This window comes from Mastigoproctus giganteus, chromosome 10, assembly GCF_048544385.1.
Source record: "Mastigoproctus giganteus isolate SK-2022 chromosome 10, ASM4854438v1, whole genome shotgun sequence".
In the NCBI taxonomy this organism is placed as follows: Eukaryota; Metazoa; Arthropoda; class Arachnida; order Uropygi; family Thelyphonidae; genus Mastigoproctus; species Mastigoproctus giganteus.
The window spans coordinates 181326254-181349727 of NC_143584.1; the positions used below are offsets into that span (position 1 = coordinate 181326254).

The 23474-nt window shown below is 40.6% G+C and overlaps 1 protein-coding gene across 1 annotated transcript in view; it reads right to left on the reverse strand.

The window, feature by feature from the left end:
* Positions 1-23474, reverse strand: part of LOC150079591 (cation-dependent mannose-6-phosphate receptor-like) — a 100673-nt gene that overhangs the window by 56171 nt on the left and 21028 nt on the right. Inside the window, exon 3 of the mRNA XM_090383561.1 lies at positions 4809-4936. The gene's annotated coding sequence lies outside the window, so the exon portion shown is untranslated. The remainder of the gene's footprint in view (positions 1-4808; positions 4937-23474) is intronic.

A 23474-nucleotide genomic window follows, 5' to 3' on the forward strand; every position in this document is an offset into this window, starting at 1 on the left:
TATGGCAGATATAAGATAGTCAGTAATCAAGTCACAAAGGAGGTTAGGCAAGCGAAGGCAGATTATGAGAAATCCTTGGCAAAGAATGCAAAGATTTCTTTACTTATATAAACTATAAAGGAAGGGGATGAATCAGATTAGTCCATTTGATATCAATGGATTGACCGTAGATGATCATTCTCAGATAGTTGGCAAACTAAATTAGCATTTTGCATCAAAATTCACACGAGGAGTTATTCAAGGAGAGGGCCATATGTTTATCAAACTCTAACGGGAAGTTAAATTATTGTGTAATAGCTGAGAGCAAAGTGAAGGAGAAGTCGAAGTTAAACATAAGAAAGAAACCTGGAGTGGATGGGATCTATCCAGTATATTAAAGGAGGTGGCAAAGGAAGTAAGCAAACCATTAGCCATAATTATGAGTGCATCCTTTGACTCAGGGGAAGTTCCCACGGACTGGAGATGTGCAAATGTATCTACAATTCACAAAGGGGGATCAAAGGGTGACAAGAGTAATTACAGACCTGTTAGTTTGATTTCCATTCCAGGGAAATGAATGGAGTCACTGGTTAAAGAAGCATTGCAGGATCATCTAGACAAGGCTGCAGTAATAATTCAGAAAGAGAATGGATTTGTTAAGAGGAAGCCTTATCTGACCAATTTGATTGGATACTATGACGTGGTCACAAAGCAGATGGAGGGAAAAAATAATTTTGATATCATATACTTGGATTTCAGGAAAGCTTTTGATACTGTTGCATATGGAAGATTACTGTACATAATGGAGCAGTAGGGCATTAATGGCAAGTTGCTACAATGCATAAAAGGATGGTTGAGTGGGAGAAAACAGAGTGGTAATAAATGGACACTGTTCTTTGTGGACTAATGTTATTATTGGTGTCCCCGAGGGTTGTTTTGTATATTTATCAATGATATTCATGAAGGTATATCAAGCTTAATGTCAAAGTTTGTGGATGATAAAAAGGTTGGCAGGGTTGTTAATAACAGTATGCTGCTGCTGCAACAGGATCTGGAAAAGTTGGGAAGATAGGCTGAGAAGTGACAACTGAAGTTTAACATTGACCAATTCAGTTTAACATTGACCAATGCAAAATACTGCATATGGGTAGCAGTAACCACAGAGTAACATACCAACTGGGTGGTATTACACTCAGGGTAGTGGAGAATGAAAGAGACCTGGGGGTAATTGTGCAGTCAGATATGAAGTTTTCTGACAGTGCAAACAGGCTGCCAGAGTAGGTCATGGGGTTTTGTCAATGATATACAGGAATTTTGCAAGCAGGAACAAGGAGGTGATTATTCCCTTGTATAAGGCAATGGTCGGGCCACACCTTGAGTACTACGTACAGATCTGGAAGCCTCATTTTAGGAAGGAGGTAGAGTTGCTAGAATGAGTACAGAGAAGGGCAACAAGACTGGTATGGGAAACAAAGGGGTACACTTACAAAGAAAGGCTTAAGTTCTGCAAATTGCAGTATCTGGAGACTAGGCACCTGTGAGGCGATTTGATTGAGGTGTATTAGACCTTGAATGGATTGAGCAGGCTCAATGCTGATAGGATTCTTCCTCTCGCTCAGATTACAAACCTGAGGGGACATAAACTGAAATTGAGGAAAGACAGTTGGCAAATAGATGTGCGGAAATTTGTCTTTAGCCGGCAGGTAGTTGAGTGCTGGAACAAACTTCCATCTGTCGTTGCGGAAGTTGATAACTAAATTAAATTCAAGGCAAAACTAGACAAGCATTTGAAACGAATGGTGGGTGAAATGGGAAGTGTTTTTTTTTTTTTTTTTTGCTGATGCTGTATAAGCTTGTTTTCTTGCATTGCATGCTTCTACTAATGCTAAGAATACATCAGAACTGCTGTTTTCTTACCCTTAGCCTGGTGCTAATAGAACAGTACTTTTAACACATACTTTAAGTTTAATTAGTGCATAAATAGACCAATTAAATTTACAAACATTAAGTTGGAGACAATGAAATCAGCACAATATGCTCTTAAATCAGCAATTGTTAATCATTAAAGTAAAATTGTGTTTGCATTCATCTATGGGTTACTTGTAAGCAACTGAATGATGTTCTTATTATATTTAGTTTCCATTTGTACTGTATTTTGTTTTTTTTTTTATCTCGATGCATGCTCTTCTTGCCATGTGCCATTCAGGATCGGTCTTTCTTGTTCTGCATTTATATATATGTTATGAGTGGCATTCAATAAATTATCTACCTAAGGTATTTCCCATAGTTATATTTCAGTGATTCATTAAAGCTTTCTGCTTAATGCAATTCATTAATGCAATCTGCTTCTCAGTAAAATCACTTGTTTTAGAATGTGACAAAACACAAAAAACACCTTCTATTCAATGTGCACTAATTCACACTGACTGCAGATAAACGGACAAGTCCTATGTCACATCAGTTTAGAAAACTCTTCAGTCTACCTTTTATGTGATGGAAGGAAAGGATTTCATCTGCTGAGGTTCTATCTCATCAGAAACCACAAGACACTGATGTTCAAAACAACCAAGGAACATAGTAGAATTTCAATAACCTCTAGCCCTGCAAAAGGGCTGGGCTGAAAGGATGTGGTCCTACGATATACAAACCACTTTTGTCTTCAGCCTTCACCGGTTAAGTGTTTTGTTTGTTAGCAATTTGTATAGCGTAGGACCACAGTCTTTCAAACCCAGCTCCTTGGCAGGTTTAAGGGTTATTCAAATGATTGGTCCCTCGGTTGTTTTAGATTCCAGTGCCTTGTGTTTCCTGATAAGATGGGGCAGATGAAATTCTTTTTTCCATCATATTTTAACTGCATTCAAACAATAATTATTACTAAGCATTTTAGTTAAAAAAAATCCAAAATCTAGAAAGCACATGTTTGTTCAAAGGAAACAACTTCCACCTTAGCAAGCAAAGTATACCTTTACATGTGATTTATGATATGCAAGTAGATAATTAAATTATTATTAAAAAATAATAAAAATAATAATTATTATTATGGACCTTGCAACATTTCATATTCTTATCTCAAATGTTCACAACAGTCCTGAGCTAGATCAACTAAAACATGAATAAAATATTGTAGTGACAACACTAATTTTACAAAACAAAACTATTATACTGTTCCATATTGTATGTTTATAAAATATAGGTTTATATGTCTGTAAAATATAGGTGAAATGCATAAATATGAAAATATTTCATTCAATTTAATTTTAGTTTCAAAAGGTAATGTACTATGCAGTTTCTGAAGTTTAGCACAAGTTCATAAGGTCAAGCTTTTGAGTTCGTAACCCGAATTCCAGATGTTAAACAGCCTTGTTCAAAAGAACAAATATTTGCAAACAGAGGTTATTCTAGTATATTTAGACCTTATTAAAACTACTGGATACTGACCTGCATAAACTGGAACATGCCATTGTCGGGAAAGTAACATAGTGGAGAAAAATGTGATCAGGTAATAGGAAACAAAGGGTGGTAATAAAATGCTACTGCTCTGATTGGACTTTGGTCTCTGGTGGAGTTCCAAGGGTTCAGTACTGGGTTCATTGTTATTTTTTGATATCTGATAATGACACTAAAAACAACAGGCTTGATGTCAAGGTTTATTGATAATACAAGGTTTGGGAGAGTGGTAAATAATAATAACCAACCAAGACCAAGATAAATCATTCATTTAGTTTGAAAAATGGCAGTTAAAATATTAGAAAATACAAAGTTTTACATTTGGGTAATAGAAACAAACAAAGGCAGTTAATTGTGCCAATTCATGAAGTTTACTTGGCATGGCATTATGTGATGTGTTATGATTTGTTATTTGGTTTTTAGGAGCATTAGCAACTAAGGCCATATTGCTCCAGGATATGCAGTGGTCATTCCCTGACCTTTCCGCATCCTCCGTATTTGGTGGTGACGTGCTCGAACCCCAGTCTAATCAAGAAGCATGTGCTATGCATTGCTGCTTCTTCCCACCTGGCTACGGTGGTGCCTGATGTGTTATGATGCACAGGAATTTTGCTAGTAGGGACAAATAAGTATTTCACATTTGAAGCCTTGGTTAGGTCACACCTTGAGTACCATATAGAAGTTAGAAGCTTTCATTTCAGGAACAATGTAGATCTGCCTATTAAAAAGACTTGGGACCAAATGTCTGCATGAGAACCTGACTGAGGTATTTAAGGCTTTGAAATTTTTGAATAAACTAAATAAGAGGGATATCTTTTTTCTTTCAGAAAAAAGATATCCCTCTTAGTGGCACAAAGTAGAGAATATTCATGCAACTTTAAAATGGATAACTGTAGACACTTTGAGTTCATGTACTGTGTGTGTGTGTTTTGTTAATTGTTGGTGCATCGGCTTCTGTGGCCATAATGCACTTCAAAGTTTTTGCATTTCACACTGATCCAAGCCCGAGGCAGGATTCAAACCCGCAACCTTTGGGTTGCCAGGCAGGCACTTTACCCACCTGACTAGCCCGGTCTGCCCTGTGTGTGTTTTGTTAATTGTTGGTGCATCGGCTTCTGAGGCCATAATGCACTTCACAAAGTTTTTGCATTTCACACTGATCCAAGCCCGAGGCAGGATTCAAACCCGCAACCTTTGGGTTGCCAGGCAGGCACTTTACCCACCTGGCTAGCCCGGTCTGCCCTGTGTGTGTGATCTCAATGAATGCTGAAAGAATATACATAAAAAATATGTCAATAGTAATTGTGCTACAGTTGACCAACACAGATAAACAATACATATATAGGTAAATAAAAAAATATAAAGCTTTTTATTACACTTACTTCTTAGATTCTGTAGCGTGAGTATAAATTAACTGTAAAGCATGCTTTGTAGAATTCCATTTGAATTTTGCACTTTGTTGATTACCTAAGTTCCTGAAGACTGTTCTATTACTGTTACTTTGACAAACCTTGAAGTATATATTAAAATAAAATTAATATAATTGTTAAACGAAAAATATTGCTTTACATCTGTGTGTGTATTATATACAACACACAGATGTAATTCACATGGCTATAGTTTTTAATGGTAAAAAATAATAATACGCAGACATACCAGCTAGTAATGAAGCAATAGAAATTAGATCAAACAAAATACATAAAAAATATATAAAAATCTAATTACCATCTTTACACACTGATAAGTACTTCGATGGGGACCAACACCTATCAATGCATAAATAAAAAGTAATTAGTGGAACTACCATCTTTTTCTATGTACCTCATACCAATGCTAGGCCTAACTATGAAAGATCAGAATAGCTTTAGCAGAGGCATATGCACAAAGAAGCATCGGCCAAAAAAAAAAAACTTCCCATTTCACACATACATTCAATCCAAAAGCTTATCCAGTTCTTCCTTAAATTTATTTAAGCTATCAACTTCCACAACAGATGGAAATTTGTTCTAGCAATCACCTACCCACTGGCTAAAGGCAAATTTCCACATATCTATTCTACAACTCTTTCCTCAATTTGAGTTTTTGCCCCCTCTGGTTTATAATCTGAGCAAGAGAAAGAATCTCATCAGCATTGAGCCTTCTCAAACCATTTAAGGCCTTATACACCTCAATCAGATCACCTCGCAGGTGCTTAGTCTCCAGGCACTGCAGTTTGCAGAACTTAAGCTTTTCTTGGTAAGGCTTTCTTTGTTCCCCCTCACCAATCTTGTTCCCTTCTCTGTACTCATTCTAGCAACTCTACATCTTCCTTAAATGAGGCCTCCAGACTTGTATGCAGTACACAAGGCATGGTCTGACCACCGCCTTATACAAAGGGATAATCACCTCCTTGTCCCTGCTAGCAAAATTCCTGTATATTAGCATTAGCATTAGTAGAGGCATTTGATGCAAGAAAGCAAGCTTATGCAGCATCAAACAAAAAAAAAAAAAAAAACCCCACTTCCACTTCACCCCTCTGTTCGTTCAAAATACCTGTCCAGCTGAGCCTTAAACTTATTTAGGCTATCAACCTCCACCACAAGGGATGGAAGTCTGTTCCACCAAACAACCACCCGCTGGCTAAAGGCAAATTTCCACACGTCTATCCTACATCTGTCTTTCCTCAATTTGAATTTATGCCCTCTCAGGTGATTTTTCTGAGCTAGAGGAAGAATCCCATCAGCATTGAGCATGCTCAAACCATTCAAGGCTTTATACACCTCTATCAGATCACTTCGCTGTTGCCTAGTCTCCAGACACTGTAATTTGCAAAACTTAAGCCTTTCTTCGTAAGAGCACCCCTTTGTCCCATTCACCAATCTAGTTGCCCTTCTCTGTACTCGTTCCAGCAGCTCTACATCCTTCTTGAAATGAGGCCTCCAGGCCTGTATACAGTACTCTAGGTGTGGCCTGACCATTGCCTTATACAATGGAATAATCACCTCCTTATCCCTGCTGGAAAAATTCCTGTATATCATTGACAATACTCCATGAGCTACTCTTGCAGCCCGTCTGCACTGCTCAGAGAACTTCATATCTGCCTGCACAACCACACCCAAGTCCCTTTCATTCTCTACCACTGTGAGTGTAGTACCACAGAGTTGATACGTTGCTCTGGGGTTGCTGTTTCCCATGTGTAGTACTTTACATTTGTCAATGTTAAACTTCATTTGCCACCTCTCAGCCCATCTGCTCAACCTTTCCAGATCCCGTTGCAGCAGCATAGTGTCAGTAGTGTCCTGACAACCCTGCCAACCTTTGTATCGTCTGCAAACTTGGACATTAAGCTTGATATACCATCATCAATATCATTTATAAATACAGAAAACAATAATGGACCCAACACTGAGCCCTGAGGGACTCCACTAATAACATTAGTCCACGATGAGCAGTGTCCATTGATTACCACTCTCTGTCTTCTCCCCCTCAACCACCCCTTTATCCATAGCAGCAATTTGCCTCCAATGTCACACTGCTCCAATTTGTGTAGCAGTCTTCCATGTGCAACAGTATCAAAAGCCTTTCTAAGATCCAAGTATATAATATCAAAGTTATTCCCTGCATCCAGTTCTTTTGTGACTGCATCATAGTATCCAATCAAGTTGGTCAGGCAAGACTTCCCCTTAACAAAACCATGCTGTGTCTGAGCTATAACTGAAGTCTTGTCTAAATGATCCTGCAGTGTTTCTTTAACCAGTGCCTCCATTAATTTTCCTGGAACAGAAGTTAAGCTCACAGGTCTATAATTACTTGTGTCAGCCTTTGATCCTCCTTTGTGAATTGGGGTCACATTTGCACATTTCCAGTCTATGGGTACCTCCCCTGAGTCCAAGGAAGCTCTCATAATTATGGCTAAGGGTTTGCTTACTTCCTTTGCTGCCTCCTTTAATATAACTGGATAGATCCCATCCACCCCGGGTGCCTTTCTTGTGTTTATCTTCAACAGTTTCTCCTCCACTTTACTCTCAGTTATTTCAAGATTCTGTAGCTTACTGCTAGAGTTGAATACACCTCTGGCATTCCCCTTGCTGAATAACTCCTCATGTGTGAATGTCGATGCAAAATATTCATTTAGTTTGTTAGCTACCTGAGCAGGATCATCAACAGTTGACCCATCGATATCAAGTGGACCAATCTGATTCATCTCCTTCTTCTAGAGTTTACATAAGTAAAGAACTCTTTGCTGTTTTTCTTTGCATCCCTTGCCAAGGATTTCTTGTAATCTGCCTTCGCCTGCCTAACCTCCTTTGTAACTTGGTTGCATATCAACTTGTATCTATCATAGGCTTCTGTGTCATGTGTTAATTTGTAAGTATCCCATGCAGTTTTCTTCTCTGCCATATGCCTCATTAGTTCATCTGACATCCATTTTGGCCTAAACCTTGAACAATATTTCTTAGTTGGTATGTAAAGCCTAGTAGCTTCCAAGATAAGTTCTTTGAATGCTTCCCATTTTGAATTTGCTGTTGGTAACATCATCAGTTGGTCCCACTGTATAGAATTTAAATACTGTCTCAGTCCATCGTAGTCGCCTTTACGGAAGCAATAACCCTTCCCTTTACCCCTAATGGTAGTTACCTCTTTGAGTAAATCCCACTTCAGCACACTGTGATCACTGCCACCTAGTGGTTCATTTATCTGCAGATTCTTAATGTATGAAGAATCACTGCTGATAATCAAATCAAGAGTATTACTCCCTCTAGTTGCCTCCCGAACATGCTGATGTAGAAAACAATCATCCTATAAATCCACAAAAGCCCTGCTAGTGTGTGAGTAACCAGCCCCCAAATTCCAGTCAATATCTGGGAAATTAAAATCTCCCATTATAAGACTCTCTGATTTACTGGCCCACTCTATTTCCCTGTACAGTTCCTTATTATACTCATCAGAGTCATTAGGCCTATAGCACACTCCTAATCTCAATTTTGATCTCCCAATGCTTATGTCACACCAAACTGACTCAACACTGCACTGTCCAGCGATGTCGACTGGCTTCACTTCCTTGGTTTTTATGTGTTTCTTAACTAATAGCATAACCCCTCCCCCCCTTCCTATCCTGTCTATCCTTTCTGTAGACGTTGTACTCCCCAAATTGCAGTTCTGCATCCCTTATATCTGTGTGACACCATGTCTCTGATATCCCAACAATATCTGCCTTTGATGTTTTGAGCAATACCTCAAATTCATCAAATTTATTTACTAAACTCCTAGCATTGGTGTACACACAAGTATACCTGCACCTGTTTCTATTCTTAGCTACCCTAACACAACCCATGTGTTTACTTGTACCGCAATGGCTCCCAGCAGTCTCTGAAATACCATGCATCTTGTTTTTCAGGCTTCTGCTCATTCTAATAGAAGCAGTGCAAGAATCTCTTCCACCTCTGCCAGTGGCTACTGTCAATCTATTGGTCTTTGTCTCCCCCCAAGCTAGCAGTTTTCCGACCCACCTAACACTGCCTCGATAGCATCAGCAAATATTCTTGCACCCTTTCTATTTAAGTGTATCCCATCCCTGTAGAAGCAATCTCTCCTGTTAACAAGTACAGTCCAGGCTGAAAAAAATTCTACCCCTTGAGCCTTGCACAATCTTTCCAGGGCCGAATTGATCAACAAGGCTCTCATCATATACTCCCTCCTATACACGGCATCGCCTCGGCATGCCGTCTGAGAATGGCCATACTTCTGGCACTGAAAGCAGCGAATGGGATTTGGGATGTAGGGCCGAATCTTGCAGTTTAAATAACCTGCTTTAACAGAAGATGGAAGAGTCTGAGTACTAAATGTCAAAATGATGGACCTGGTTGGTAGTAGGTTGCCATCTTTTTTGGTCATTATTCTCCGTGCACGAGTCACTTTTTGTTCCCTGAGTTCTTCTGACACGGATAGCAAGTCCCATTCACTGATAACGCCTCTAGAGGTGTTAAGGGGTGTAACTGACACTGGAATACTGTTAAATGATGTTAATTTTAACAGCTTCTCTGTCTTAGAAGTTTCAATTAGAAGGTCTCCAGATTGGAGATGTTTACCATTTTATGAGATCCACAAACCGATTCTAAACATTTCTGTATAAGAAAAGGCGATAGTTTGCCAACAGGTTGGGTGGATAATGAGTGCATTATAAGAAATGCTGGCACATCTTTATTCTGATTTTCCGTCCTTAGTCACTTTGGACGATTGGAGTCATGGTCATTGTCAGGAATTTCTGATCTTGAGCTCGAGGGTTCTAACAGTGGATAGTTACTTATATCCATGTCAGCCCCTTTTGGCCCTGGGGGTTTGTCTTTACCACCCAGGTTACCGGCCCCGCCACGGGGAGGCAGGAGCAGTGCCACGAGGAGACCAAGCAGCTATTAGTTGTATTAGTAATAAAGAAAACGAAACAGAAAGGTTTCTTTCCTTTCTGGGCCTTTGCCTACTTCTTGTAGAACGAAAGAGCTACTTAAATATAAAATGAGAAAAACGGTATTCAGAAATAAACAGAATATATACAATGGCAAAAGCTCTTTAGATAGCTCGCTTTGAGAAACGCACTGAGATCGCTTGGCCACGGAACGCTTGACACCCAGGGCTCCCTGCGAGGTGATCTGATTGAGGTGTATAAGGCTTGAATGGATTGAGCATGCTGAATTCTGATGAGATTCTTCCACTTGTTCAGATTACAAACCTAAGGGGGCATAAATTCAAATTGAGGAAAGAAATTTGCCTTTAGTCAGAGGGTGGATAATTGCTGGAACAAACTTCCATCTGTCGTTGTGGAAGTTGATAGGTTAAATAAATTTAAGGAGGAACTGGATAAACATTTAGAGGGAATGGTTGTGTGAATTTTTTTTTTTTTGGGCTGATGCTACATAAGCTCATAACACTTGCTTTCTTGCATCACATGGCACGATTACTATTACTATTATTTTATGTAGAAAAGCATGCGCGGGCAAGCAAAGGAGCCAAGCCCCATAGTGTTGTGTTGTGTTATATTAATGTACAGGGTGTTTTACTTAAAAAGACACCAGGGTTTATCTTACTTATTTTTAGGTTTAGACAATTTGTCATCTTGACTTTATTTTATTTTTATATTTCAGTTGAAATTTTTGAATTTGATATTAAAATCGGAATAAGTATTACTGCTTATATATTTTATTATATCTAAGTTTAAATTTTGCCTAATCAACTGGTTTTGTTCCAATGAGAAAGCTGTTCCCTATCCAAAGATTACTATGTCATTGGTGTACTTAAAAATAAGTAATCCAGCACATTTTAATTGAAATATCTTGTGTGTGCCACAAGATGTTTCAATTAAAAAAAACCAATACATTAAAGTCAAATCAAAATAAAAAAAGTGATGCTCTTATCTTTTCTGCAATTCAAAAGAATAGCATCATAATGCACACATGTACATATGCACATTTGACATTGATTTTTTAATTTTCTTGTAGTTATTAATCAAGATGTGCACAGAGAATGATGACTACCGAACAGAAGACAGGGAACCGGATTTCACAATAGAGGAATTACAAGCAGCTGCGCACCTTATTAAAAGTAAGAAATGTCCGGGTCCAGACTTCTTGGATCTGATCATCAGGAAGGTGGTGGAGATAGCCCCCGATATGCTACTGAACCTCTTCAATCTATGTCTCCAAACTGGGACCTATCCGAAGGACTGAAAAAAAGCAAATATTAAACTCATAATTAAAAACCTGACAAAACTACCAGACCAACTGACTTCCTACAGACCAATAGCCCTACTAACAGTCTGCAGTAAACTCTTGGAACGACTCCTGTTAACCAGAATACAGGCAAACCTAACGTCCCCAAACCAGTACGGCTTTAGACCGGGAACATCGACTGTAGATGCCCTGAAGAACCTTCTTGCACATGCAGCTGCCACAGAAAACAAATACTTCCTGGCTATCTCTATCAACTTCGTTGCGGTGTTCGACACCCTTTGGTGGCCAAGCATCCTGGTTCGGCTCCGGGGGAGTGGGATGCCAGGCAATCTGTATCGAGTAATCCAAAGCTACCTCTCCAGTAACTCCTCATCATGGTGAATGCTCCATATAAAATACTCAGCAGAAAAATTAACAGAGGCTGTCCACAAGGCTCCGTTTTAGGACCCACATTATGGAACATCGTCTTGGATGAATTCCTAAATACCAATATTGGACAGGCGTCTTCACAAGCCTTTGCAGACAACCTCATCTTGATAATAGAGGCAAACAGCAGAATCCGGCTGGAAAGAAAGGAAAATCATGCCCTTAAAATCCTACAAGAGTGGACCAATATCCACTTCCTTATGATTTCTGCAACCAAAACGGACTCCATTCTCCTCAAGGGTGCCCTAGATTACAGGAGACCCACCAGATTAAGATTGATGGTATCACACTATGACTGTCCAAGAAACTTAGATAACTGAGAGTAATACTGGACCCCACTCTCTCCTTCCAGGCACACTTGAAATACACCCGTAAGAAGATACGAGGCTATACAGCCCTTGTTACCAGAGTCGCAAAAAGGGACTGGAGATTGAAAAAGAAGACCCTCAAGCTGTTTTACAAAGCCGCCTTCCTGCCGATAGCTACTTATGCTTCTGGAGCATGGTACCCCAGAGTCACCATGGCTGTAAATCGCAGAATCCTCGACTCTATCCACAGAGCCATGCTGCTCGCTATAGCCGGGCCTGCAGCACAGTTAGCACCCACGCGCTGCAGGTACTGGCGGGAACCCTACCTTTAGACCTCTAAGTAGCTAAATGTGGAGCATTATACGAACTCTCCAAGGGAAGAGCCTGCACCTTCGCCGGCTTCGACACAGATCCTACCACAAACCGTTTGACTGAGAAAAAGAGACTTGCAAATCACCTCATGCAAACCTGGCAAACCAGATGGGAGAATTCCCCAAAGGGAGAAATCACCAAACGATTCTTCCCCAACGTTGGAAAACTCTATCCAATGGCTCCAGCATGGTTCACACCGGGACTCCACGCGACCTTCCTGCTAACAAGACATGGTGCCTTTAAGGCTAAACTTACAGCCCTGGGCATTAGATGACGCTACTTGCTGCTACGGAGAGCTGGCACCACCTCGTGCATGAATGCCAGCTTTATGATGACCTCCGCTGCCAGCTCATCACCTGGATCACCTTTTTGCCCAGAGATAGAGAACAACACCTCCTGGACAGAAGGCAGGAATATATTGCCTTCTCAAAGTTCGCTGAAGCCTTGTACAGAAGAAGACGGGACCTGAATGCACACTAGCCACATAATGGCTAGAAGCCAAAATGTGCATAACACCAAAGATGACCTACCAAGCAGCCATGAAGATAGACAAAAAATCTGAATGAAGGACACAGCTGTTCTGGTAGCCTGAGCCAAGCACTAGCCTGGCTCTCCTTTAATACCCCTTCCTGGCAGAAGGACGAGACGACCAGTCGCCTTGCCCCCTGCTACTCCATCTTTCCTTATGGTGAGGCATGGGCATGCCTCACTGCCCACCTGGGGGAATCTCTTCTGTGTCCCCCATACTTCTGCCTTTCCCCCAACCTTCTTCCTCCCCTCCCCCACTCTATCTATACATGATGCGAGCACCCTACACACTAAATTTAATCTAGCCCAAAAATAATCTTCGTCCAGTCTCAGCCTAATTATCCTACGCATTGCTCTACTCCTGCCATATGAATGCATACACACGTGCTGTATGCAAACATCCAAAGTAATTACGATTGCATGGATGCGTATATATTATGTATCACTGTTGTGTATATATGTGTACATAAGTGGGGGTGGTGCCTCCGTAGCCAGGTGGGAAGGAGCAGCAGTGCGTAGCACACGCTTCTTGATTAGACCGGGGTTCGAGCCCGTCACCACCAAATACGGAGGATGAGGAAAGGTCAGGGAATGACCACCGCATATCCCAGAGCAATATGGCCTTAGTTGCTAATGCGCCTAAAAACCAAATAACATAACATAACATAAGTGGGGTTTTTTTTTTTTTTTTTTTTTTTTTTTTAGGTCCTAGCCGCTGAAATCTCAGGAAATTACACGGCAGGACCTGCCAGGGTAACTTCTGGGTTCCCGGTCTGCCTCCACGGGGCAAAGGTGGGGCAATGCTGGGCTCCAGCAGGGGTCCAGCAGCTAAATGACCAGATGAACAACGGTACACGACATTACACAGGTACAATACCCACACACTTTTAAACCTCTGGTGTTCCCAGGAAACTGGTACACCCACAAAGAAAGCAACGCGGATTTGGGGGAAACCCCTGGTGCCGCATGACAACAATATACCTTACACCTTATGTTGCTGCTACCCAATGGGTCTCTTACCTGCAGCTCCTTAATGCATGAAGAATCACTGCTGATAACCAGATCACGAGTATTGCTTCCTCTTGTTGCCTCTCTAACATGCTGCTGTAGAAAACAGTCATCCAAGAAACCCATAAAAGTCTTCCTAGTGTGTGAGTGACCAATCCACAAATTGGAGTCAATATCTGGAAAGTTAAAATCCTCCATTATGAGACATTCTGATTTGCTGGTCCACTATATCTCTGTACAGCTGTTTTGTATCCGCATGACAGTCATTAGGCCTACAAAACACTTCCACTCACAATTTTGTTTTCTGACTGCTTATATCACACCAAACTGACTCAACACTGCCCTCGTCAACCAAGTCAACTGGATGCAGCTGAAGGTGTTGGTGAGGAAAAGCATAACATGCAGTAGTTTGGGTTGGGAGATCCTGACTGGAGATCTACCAAAACTAGGCCTAGATCTTGGGCCATGGTCCAGTTAGTGTATCAAATCCTGCATAAGGTAGATATACTTGAAGCTCAAATCTCAACTGAAGGACTGGTCCGACAAAAATATCATAATCACCCAACATAGCTATAAGTGACATTTCCTTTCCATCTCAGAAGGCTACTCGTTCAACCTGGCCCAACCAAAATCCCGGCCAAAGTCTTGCATAGATGAAGTCAAGAAGTTTTGGAAATAATACCGCATACAGACCACTCTTAATAATTTAGATAAAAACAGAAGGAGTTTTTTTACCTTCACCTAATAAGAAGCCAACTCCCTTTGACCTCAAGGTCTCCACATGCACGGGCATTTCCTGTAAAATTCTTTTTTATTTTTCCTTGTGTAGTAGCTAACCATAAATTAAAATATTATTTATTAATCCCACTAAGTCTCCACAGAGAGGCCAAATTGTATGGTAACTTGTGTGTGCATGTGACACTGAGTTAACTTTGTATTAACACACACCCTGGTGTAGAAATGTCCTAGTCTGTGATGCTGGTGAAGGTTCAAAATTGGGATTGGCTGATATAAGACTGTAGATCATACACACATCATGATCAGCTTTTGGATGTCTGTGAGGAAGAATAGGTTGGCATCGAAAACTTTCTAACTTCAAAAATCAAGTGACTGGTGGGGGTTCAGGTGCCATTATCTTGACAACAGCCAACATGGTTAAGTGCTCCCATTCTATGATGTCATGAATCTACTATAATTGGCTTAATAGCAGTTGAACAACCAGCCAGAGGTCACACATAGGACAGACACAGGTGGTGGTGGCCACCTGCAGTGAGCACTGTCTCATCTCTTAACACAGCACACATCTCGTAACACAACCCAGTACAATGTAGGAATAGCAAGACCAATATCTACTTGGACTATACTCTGGACATTAGCTCGTATAGGCTATGGCAGTCGATGGCTGTCACAGGTACCCATGCTTACTACAAGGCACAAGAACCTGTGCCTTGTATGGGTATGTCAGCACACGCGCGCGCGCACGCACGCACGCACGCACGGCCACCAAAATGTGAAAATCTGTTACTCAGTCTGATGAATCCCATTTCCAACTATCGTTCTGCTGGACATATCTGCATTTGGAGAAAACAACACAAAGCCATGGTGCCTGGATGAACTGTTAGTGTTCAACAGGCTGGAGGTGGTGGTGTTATGGTTTGGGAACTGTTTTTGTAGCATGCCCTGGGTCTTCTGATCACCATAAATGAACAGCTTTATGGGACACCTACCCTTTATCATCGCCAACCAAGTCAATGCACTATGCCACAAGGTCCAGCCAGTCACTAACTATCTCAGTTAATGACCTGCTGGATATGACAATGAATTCTCTTTCTCCTGTGGCCACCCAGCTCAGCCAATTCCAACCCAATTGAGCATGTTTAAGACCTGCTGGAAAAGGATATTCCATGATATAACCATCCAACTAATAATGTGCAGGAATTACTGGACACATTGTGTAACACATGGGTAGCACTACCAGAGGATAACCTATAACATATTGTGGAAACCATGCCAAGATGTATACAGGCGGGGTGTACTACAGGCAAAAGGTGGCCCCATGAGGTATTACGTAGATACCACTAATATAAAGCCAAATAAGTGTTACACACACACACAGTAAAACCTTGATTTAATGTACTATATGGGGGTTCTGTCCATTAAATCACAAAGTTTTATGGACAACAATCTGGGTGTTCATTAAACTTGAAAGAAATACATATAATTGCTGAACCTGGTAGAATGTATATACAATACCAAAGGCTAAATGTTGTTTTGCTGTATTTTACTGAACTTACTGTGTACTGAAAAACTTGATATTTTGCTGTTATACAGTGGCATTTTTACATTTACATTTATTTATACACACAATTCTATATACATTCTCAAGATTTATATACATCCATTTATATATACATGATACAAGATTTATATACAATTTATATACATTCTCACATATATATCCATTCGCGACATGTATACAGATAAAGTGTATTTGTAAGTTATTAGCGGCTTCCAGGGTTTCCCCTATATCCGCCGTTTGTTAGGCTTTTTGCCAAGTTGCCGGCTTAGAAAAGAACTTAAAAGAGCATCAAAATTTCACGTATATATTTAACACAAAACAAAAAAAAAAAAAAAAAAAAATGCATCTGATAGATGAAATATGTAATTAGGTGTGCATTAGTGTTGTGTTTGCGTTGTGTGTTAGCCGGCACCTGGCATTTAGCAGTAGGGGGCTGTGGCAGGTTTGTGTCACAGCCCCTCACTCCCATCCCTAGCCACATGGAGGCAGCCAGGATCTACTTTATCTTAAGAGGACACGGACTGATCCGGTCCTGCGGTTAAGTTTTTGGACGTCTGATGTCCCATCAAGTTAATCCTGTGTGGCCGGGTAATGCATCAGGGAAGGTCCCCTCAGAATTACCAGGGCACACTTTTTTGGTTTTATTTCCCCTTAGATATGAAATAAAATAAAATAAAATAAAATAAATAAAACAATTAAAATAAAGTAAAGTAAAATAAAATAAATAAAACAATTAAAATAAAGTAAAGTAAAATAAAATAAGATAATTAAAATAAATAAAATAAAGTAAAATATATTAAAATAAAATAAATAAAATAAATTAAACTATAATAATATAAGGACTATCATTTACTTTTCGATATCCCTATACCCCATCTCTCACAGGGCTCAGTCCTGGCCAAGAGTGGGAGGGATGTACTATTCCACCTCTTGCAGGGCTCAATCCTGACCAAGAGTGGGAATGATGTGATCAGTTCATATTGGTACGCAATCTGGCATGGTAGTGTCCATTTCTTCTTGTCTTTCTTTTTCCCCTCTCTTCCATTTTCCTTCTTCTTTCTTCCCTTCTTCCCTCTTTTCTCCTTCTTTCCTCTCTTTTCTTTCCTGGATATGTCCTTGTGTGTACCTTTTCCTATACACTCTAGATATTCCTTTGGCTCAGGCACTGGCAGATTCATCCGGTCTTGTTAAGCCTGGCACTTGTGATTTATGGTACATACCAAGTTTATGACCATTGTTATGGTTCTCTGAGATGTTAGGATTGTAGGTAACATCAACATGCTTTGTTCTCATTGGCACATAACCCCTTGTAGGTGAGAGTGCTGTAATGCCTGGAACTTGGACACTGGGGATGTAGGTCTGTATCTTGCCCCTTGGTTTTATTTTTGTTGTTTTCAATGTCATAGTCATTACTTTTGTTCGTGCAGTACTACTGTGATCTGGGATTATTCTTCACCATTACCTATACACTCTAGGTGTTCCTTAAGTTCAGGCACTGACAGATTTACCTGGTGTTGGTGAGCATTGCACTGGTAGTTTATGGTTCTTCCGTAGGTTATGACCATTTCTATGGTTCTCTGGGATGACAGGTCTGTGGTCATTATGCATTGTTTTTAATATCACATGTCTACTTATTGTAGAGTACTGTGGTGTCTGCAACATAGACACTGTGTATGTAGGTCAGTGTCTTGTCCCTTGATTTTAGTTTTGTTGTTTTCAATGTCACAGTCATTGCTTCTGTTCATGTAATACTACTGTGATCCAGGGTGATTACTCCCCATTGTCTATATACTCTAGATATTCCTTAGGCTTAAGCCATGGCAGTTCCATCTGGTCTTGTTGAGCATGGCACTGTTGAATTATGGTACATACAAAGTTTATGGCCATTGTTATGGTTCTCTGAGATGTTAGGGCTGTAGGTGACATGCAACATGCTTTCTTCTCATTAGTACATAACCTCTTGTAAGGTGAGAGTACTATAATGCCTGGAACATGGACACTGGGGATGGAGGTCTATATCTTGCCCCTTGATTTTATTTTAGCTGTTTTCAATGTCATAATCATTACTTTTATTCATGCAATACAACTGTGACCTAGGATTTTTACTCACCATTACCTATTCACTCTAGGTGTTCCTTAGGCTTAGGCAGTGATAGAGCTACCTAGTGTTGGTAAGCATGGCACTAGTAGTTTATGGTACTTCCATAGTTTATGACCATTGCTATGGTTCTCTAGAATGTCAGGTCTGTATTCATCATTCATTGTTTTCAATAGTCTATCTATTTATAGTAGAGTACTGTGATGTCTGAATCATGGACACTGAGGATGTTGGTCAGTATCATGCCCTTGATTTCATTTTTGTTATTTTCAATGTCTCAGTCAGTACTGTGGTGTCTGCTACATAGACACTGAAAATGTAGGTCAGTGTCTTGTCCCTTGATTTTAGTTTTGTTGTTTTCAATGTCACAGTCATTGCTTCTGTTCATATAGTACTACTGTGATCCAGGGTGATTACTCCCCATTATCTACTCTAGATATTCCTTAAGCCTAAGCCATGACAGATTTATCTGGTCTCATATAGTACTACTGTGATCCAGGGTGATTACTCCCCATTATCTATGTACTCTAGATATTCCTTAAGCCTAAGCCATGACAGATTTATCTGGTCTTCTTGAGCATGGCACTGGTGATTTATGGTACATACAAGTTTATGACCAGTGTTAATGTTTCTCTGAGTTGTTAGGGCTGTAGGTGTCATGCAACATGCTTTCTTCTCATTAGCACATAACCTCTTGTAAGGTAAGAGTACTATAATGCCTGGAACATGGACACTGGGGATGTAGGTCTATATCTTGCCCCTTGACTTTATTTTTGCTGTTTTCAATGTCACAATCATTACTTTTGTTCATGTAACACAACTGTGATCTAGGATTTTTACTCACCATTACCCATTCACTCTAGGTGTTCCCTAGGCTTAGGCAGTGATAGGGTTGACTGGTGTTGGTGAGCATGGCACTAGTAGTTTGTGGTACTTCCATAGTTTATGACCATTGCTATGGTTCTCTAGAATGACAGGTCTGTATTCATCATTCATTGTTTCCAATAGCCCATCTTCTTTTAGTAGAGTGCTGTGATGTCTGAATCATGGACACTGATAATGTTGGTCAGTATCATGCCCCTTGATTTTATTTTTGTTGTTTTCATGTCTCAGTCATTACTTTTTCTTCATGCTGTACTACTAATTTGGTCAGGGATAATTATGTATGTCAGTCCCTTTCCGTACATCTGACCCTGTTCTTGTTGTGTTTCCTTCCCATTTTAGATATGGGCTTGTGTGTTGCAGCATGCCTTACTCTGGCATGCCTTGGAGAGTTCTCCTTCTTTTAAATGCTTTTGTTGCAAAGGTTGCTAGTGCTTGGAATTTTTCTGGTGATTCCAATACTTTTGGAAAATCATCTGTGTGGTACACCTCTGTTATAAGCTGGAGTGGTTGCCTCAGATCCGTGTAGTTTATGCATTCCAGCATTATATGTTGTACTGTTTCTTGCAACCCGCATTTGCAGTTGGGGGAATCTGTTAGCCTCAGAGCATGCAGTCTTGCATTTAGGCTTCCATGACCCGATAAGAGGAAGGTAGTGTATAAACCTGGTTGCAGCCAGGGTTTATTTATTTTACTTATTTCCTGTGCCAGGGGGAAGAACTGGTATGTTGTTCTCCCTTTGGTGTCTTCTCTCCATTCTCTTTGCCATTGTGTGAGAAACATTTCTCTTAGTCTTCTTTGTTCTTCTTTGTCTGTTTCATTTGGATCTGTTGTATATTCTTCAAAGGAATGTGCTATTCTTTGTCTCCTGTAGTATTTTAAGTATGCTTGTATTATTTCGAATGTTATTGGAAGTTTTCCACAGATTATCTGGAGTGCTGATGTGGAGATGGTTCTACATGCTCTAGAGGAGGCCAGTAGGAATATTCTTTGTGCCTGTATTAGGTATTTTTTTACTAGGCTGTGTCTGATTCTGGGTGCCCAGGCACCTGCTCCATAGCATATTATGGGTAGGAATAAACATTTGTAGTACATTGCCAATGTGGATGATTTTATGTTCCATTTTTTTCTTGCTATTCTTAGTAGTTTCCCTGTTAATTGTTGGGTTTTATTCCTTAGGTATTTTGCATGCTCCACAAAGTTTAATTTTTCATCTAGTACTACTCCTAGATATTTGTATTTGGATTCCATGCCTATGCTCTGTTCATTGATTTTGATTAATGGGGGTCTGTTTCTGTTAAGCTTTCCCTTGAATAGGACTTGTTTTGTTTTTTCTGCTGACAGTTCCAGTTTGTTTGTTATACACCATGAAATTAGATCATTCAGTACCTCTTTTGCACTGGTTTCCAGCTGTCGCCGTGAGTTGCCATGTAGGAGCAGAACAAGATCGTCTGCGTATGCTATTTTTGTTATTTGGGGGGAGTCTTTTGCGAGCCACTCATCAAGGACCATGTTCCAACAGACAGGGCCAAGAACAGATCCCTGTGGGCAGCCGCGGGTCACGGGTCTTGTTACGGAGCATGCTCCACTTGAGACCACAAGGTGCCTGTTTGAGAAGTAGTCTGTAATTAGACGATAGATCGGAATTGAGACCTCTGCCTCTCGAAACCTCGCCAGCACACTTTGCCACCATAAGGTGTCAAAGGCACCTTTGAAGTCTACAAAGAGACCTAGGACATAATTGAATTCCGAGGAAGTGATAGTGTTTAGAACCTGCTTGATAGCTCCCACGGCAGACTTGCCGGGGGTGAAACCAAACTGGCATTGTGTGGATAGATTTTTCTTAGCATAGTATTGTAGGAATCTGCCTACTATTAGTTTTTCTAGTACTTTACCTATGACAGGAAGCAGGGCAATGGGGCGGTAGGAGGAAGCTAAGTTTAGGGGTTTGTCTGGGTGTTTAATTAGGACTTTAAGGTTTGCTGTTTTCCAGGGGGCAGGAAAGGTGCCCTCATGCAGACATTTATTAAATAGGGTTTCCAGTACTGTGCTATTCTTTTTCCACAGTCTTTTCATGATAGTCACCTCTATTAAATCCAATCCTGGGCATTTTCCATCACTAAAGGAGAGTATTGCCTCATTTATCTCCCCGTGTGTGAAGTCATCCTCTTTATCTGTTGCTCTGTATGCCAGGTGTTGTATTCGGATGGTTGTTTGTGTGGGGCTTTCAGGGTTTGTAGTGTCCTGCTTTATTATTCCATCCAGAATTTTATTTACTGACTGTTCCCATGTCAGTGTCTCATTGTTTGGGGAGCTTATGATCGAGGAGAACACTTCTCCCGGGTGTATTTTTTCAAACACTAGCCTGTAGACCAGGCCCCATGGGTCTTTCCCCAGTGTGACCTCAACCAGCCTCTTCCATGCTTTATGTTTTTCTTTGTATATTTCATTGCAATATCCTCGTCTGGTCTCTTTGTATATTTCTTGGAGTCTTTCTATTTGGTCCTGTGGTCTGTGTGTTCTCCTTGCTTTCTTTAAGTCTTTTCTGGATTTTTTCACTGTCTTCCTTAGAGTAGATAAGTCATTGGTCCACCAGGGCATCTGGTTTTCTCTTCTCCGTTTTTTCTTTAAATGTGACGTCACATATTTCTGTGAGGAGTGACATTACTCTTTCCACTAGTTGTTCTGCAGGCAGTTGTTTCATTGTTTCTAGGAGGTTAGTTGTGAATTTATCTGTTACTTGTTTGTCAAATCTTTCCCAGTTTATATTTTTTGTTTTATATCTGGGAGCAACCTGGGGGATTCTGTTACCATGGGGGTTCTGTGTTGTTGTGTAGGTAAATGTTATTACTGCGTGGTCACTTGTTGACCAGTATGGGTGGACTGTCCAGTTAGTTATTGCATTTGCTAGTGAGCTGCTGGTGAGGGTGACATCTATGTATGATTCTCCTGATGCTGAGGAGAATGTTGGTGGGTGTCCTGGAGTATTGTGCACTATCAAGTTTTTTGAAATGATGAGTTCCTCCAATAGCTCCCCTTTTGCATCTTGATTGGGGCTATTCCATAATGGTGAGGATGCATTGGCGTCCGCCATTATTATTATTTGTTTTCCTGGGAGGGTATTTAGGACTGCCTCTATGAAGTTTATATATGGGGCTATGTCTTGGTTTCTACCTGAGCATCTCATGTAGATTGAGGTTGCATATATTTGCCCACATGGGCCCTCTAGGCAGGCAGTTACTGCATATTTTGTGCATAAGCTGTTTATTTTGGTCACTGTTATTGTTGGATTTAATACTGCCAGTGCAGCCCACACCCTTGTTACTGCCCCTCTCCCCACTCCGTCAGTTGAGGGTTCTGCTTGTATAATCCTTGTGTTGTGTGGCAATCCTTTTACCTTGTCCCTATAGTTATAGGGTTCCTGTAGGCCTAATATATCAAATTTCTTTTCTAGTGCAGTTTTTGCGAGATCTGAGGTCACTGAAGCCGAGCGTTGGCAATTCAGTTGGCAGAAGGTTAATTTGTCACTACTTGTGTTATTATTGATCTGATTGAATGTAGCTGGTCTTTTGTTTGGTAATCTCTTGGGCCCTTACAAACTCCGGGCATGTATGATCTCTATAAGAATGATTGCTATCTCGCTTCCGTATTTTGCAGTTTGGGCATGTAGCCGGTCCATCCGGCTTAGTGCAGGAGGCCTGTTGGTGCCCCACCTCGCCACAGTGGCCACATGTGTGTTCACTCTGCCTGCAGTACTTTGCTGAGTGCCCATAGGCTAGGCACTTGAAGCATCTGGTTGCTACAAAAAAGTCTTTCAGGTAGTGCACCGACCACCCTATGTATATGCGCCCCTCGTGGTTGAGTAGGTGCTTACGTGCGCGTGGTGAGACCTCAAGTACCAGGTGCTTGTTGGTTTTTTGTCTGGCATTTAATCTGAAACGCACTTTTACTTCATTTGTATATTCCTCTAGTGAAATTTTGGAGCCCTCGAAGTTTTTTTCGTATAAGTCTTCCAAAAATTCCTTGTCTGGGAGGTCCTTGTCGACATCATATACTATTACTGTTGGTCTTAATTTACGTGGGGAGTCAATTTTAAAATTGTATTCTTGGAATTTAGTGCATTGTTTTAGTTTGTTTAGGTCATTGGGTGTGGCTGTCTCTATGACCACTCCTCTGTCCCTTAGTTTCCTTATCGATTTTATTCTTATGTTTTTGAATTCTGTCTTGAAATTTCTTGTGATTGTGTTGCTGACTTCTTCACTCATTTTGATTTTACTCTGGTCATTTGGTTTTACCAGGATTACATGTTTAGTCTGAGACCCTGATGGTATTAGATCTTGCTCTGTTTTCCCATCGACTTTAGCTGCCACTGTACTGGCATATGTTGCCACTGGAGTGGATGTGGGCATGGGTTTCTCCTTGGA